This window comes from Erinaceus europaeus, chromosome 7 (genome assembly GCF_950295315.1).
Source record: "Erinaceus europaeus chromosome 7, mEriEur2.1, whole genome shotgun sequence".
NCBI classification, from domain to species: Eukaryota; Metazoa; Chordata; class Mammalia; order Eulipotyphla; family Erinaceidae; genus Erinaceus; species Erinaceus europaeus.
Window position 1 is genome coordinate 53,353,855 of NC_080168.1, and position 3,052 is coordinate 53,356,906.

Sequence of the window (3,052 nt, forward strand, 5' to 3'; positions counted from 1 at the left end):
GTATCTCCTGTAATCATTGTTTGCTAATTTTGAAATTTAATTGCTTGGACTAATTTTTTTTTTTTAATGTACAGGTCCTTCACTATGGTTGCATTTATCTCCTTTCCTAGATTGAGGTGTTTGTGAGTAATTCTTCCTTTAAAATAGCTAGAAAAGAAAAAAGTAAAATAGCCAGGTGGCTGGGAAGATAGCATAATAGTTAGGCAAGTCTTTCATGACTGAGGCTCCAAGGTCCCAGATTTCAATCCCCACCCAGCACCACCATAAACCGGAGCTGAGCAGTGCTCTGGTCTTTGGCTCTGTATTTCATTAAAATTAATACAATATTGGGAGTCGGGTGGTAGTGCAGCGGGTTAAGCGCATGTGGCGCAAAGTGCAAGGACCCGTGTAAGGGTCCCAGTTCCAGCCCCCGACTCCCCACCTGCAGGGGAAGTCACTTCACAGCCTGTAAAGCAGGTCTGCAGGTGTCTTATCTTTCTCTTCTCCCCTCTCTGTCTTCCCCTCCTCCATTTCTCTCTGTCCTATCCAACAACAATAATAATACAACAATAAAACAAGGGCAGGGGTTGGGCGGTAACGCAGTGGAGTAAGCTCTGTGGTGCAAAGTGCAAGGACCCGGGTTGGAAACCCCAGCTTCCCACCTGCAGGGGAGTCCCTTCACAGGGGGTGAAGCAAGTCTGCAGGTGTCTTATCTTTCTCTGTCTCCCCCTCCTCTTCCCATTTCTCTCTGTCCTATCCAACAACAAACAACATCAACAATAATAATAACCACAAGGTTACAAGTGCAACAAAAGGGGGGGTGGCCTCCAGGAGCAGTGGATTCATGGTGCAGGCACTGAGCCCCAGCAATAACCCCGGAGGCAAAAGGGGGGGCAACAAAAGGGAATAAATATTTTTAAAAAATTAATACTATATTAAAAGAAAAACAATAGCCAGTGGGGAAATATGGTCGGTTTTTGAGGATGTGTGGTAACCAAAAGGCAGACCTGTTTGTAGGCTAGGGAGATAGTTTCCTAGGTATTCCAAAAGAATGAACTATAGGCTCTGGCAGCCTTGCAGGAACAGCTGCTGTTGCACAGGGGACTGCCAGGGTGATCATGGCTTAAAGTCAACTTGTTATTTGCATGATTTCTTGTTTTGAAGCAGCAGTATTAACAATCAATCTTGGGTTGCTCAGATTCTACTTCAGTGATATTTCTAAATAGAGTTGAGGTTTGTATGCACCAAATTGGAATCTTGAAATTGAGTAGTATTTATGAAACTTGCAAACCAACCTAATTTCTTCTTGGGCTTCATAAAAGTAAAGGCCCTTTTTGGCACTTTGCCAGACTTGTGTACTCAGAACATTTTATTTATTGATTTTTAAAAAAATATAACTTCTACTTATTTTAGTGAGAGAACTAGCTTTCAGCTCTGGCTTATGACGGTACTGGGGATTGAACTTGGGAGCTCAGAGCTTCCAGCATAGAAGTCATTTGCACAACTCTGTTGTCTCTTCAACCCTATTTATTGGATAGAGACAGAAACTGAGATGGAAGGGGGAGATAGGGAGAGACAAAGAGACACCTGCAGCACTTCTTTACTGCTTCTGAAGCTTCCTCCTATAGATACAAAGTGGGGGCTTGGACCTGGGTCCTTGTACACAGTAACTTCTATGCTTAACCAGGTGTGCCACTACCTGCCTCTATTTTTAACCAGAACACTGCTTCAGCTCTAATGTTGGTGGAGGGAATTGAACCTTGGACTTCAGAGTCTCGGGAGTGAAAGTACTGAATACTTTGCATAACCATTATGCTACCTCCCATGCCCATGAAGTAATTTTAGGTCTGTTTTTTTTTTTTTTTTTTAAAGATTCGTAAGTGAAAGACCAGACAGCAGTGTGATGCAAAGGATCAAACTAGGGAGCTTATGCTTGAGGATCCAACACTGGGAACAATTATTGGTTCCCTTTTATTGATTTCCTATTGCTGTTGTAACAAGTTATCAGAAATTTGTGACAGGGACTAGGGCAAACCTAACAGCTAGGGTGAGCTTCACAGATTGGGGGTGGGGGGGGGCTGCAGTTCTGTGCTGTCTCTTCCTCAGAAATAGTAAAGTATGAAAAAATAATAAAAAGAATACAACCCAATATTTCTTTACTATGTGCTTAGTTTTTTCATCTGGAGCGCTAACATTTTAGCACAAAAAGTATTTCCTATTGTTACCATATAAGTCAACTGTGTATATTGATCTGAACCCTCCTGGGATTCCCAACTAAAAGAATTACTACTGGAGCTAGACTGTTTTCAGGACACATAGCTTTTCTTTGCTTGTCTAAAAGAATGCATAGTGGCAGAGGCCAAGTGCTGGCATTATCAGTTGAGTGCACAGATTATCAAGCTCAAGGACCTGTGTTCAAGCCCCTGCCCTTCCCAGGAGCACTGGATTTGTTGTACAGGCACCAAACCCATGACCCTGGTGACCGTTGAGAATATAATAATGCGGGGGTCGGGCGGTAGCTCAGCGAGTTAAGTGCATGTGGCGCAAAGCGCGTGGACCGGCAGAAGAATCCTAGTTGGAGCCCCCGCCCCCACGTGCAGGGGAGTCACTTCACAGGCTGTGAAGCAGATCTGCAGGTGTCTTTCTCTCCCCCTCTCTGCCCTCCCCTCCTCTATTTCTCTCTGTCCTATCCAACAACAACGACATCAGTAACAACGATAATAATAACCACAACAGTGGTAAAACAACCAGGGTAACAAAAGGGGAAATATAATAATATTACATGGTTGCCCATATAATAAAGTGTTGCCTATAATGCATTGGGAGGTGGCACAATGGATGTGGTGTTAAGACTGTGGAACTGAGTTGAATTCCTGGGATCACAAATGCCAGAGTGGTGCTCTGGCTTTCTCTCTTCTCTCATCAACAAGTAAACTCTGAGGCCGGGTGGTGGTGGTGCACATATTTAAGTGCACACATTACCCTGCACAGTGAAGGCCCTGTTTCTGAGAGCAGAGGCTCCTTGGCCCTGGCGCCCCAGAGGGGAGGGGACAGGGCGGGGCGAGCACGGAGG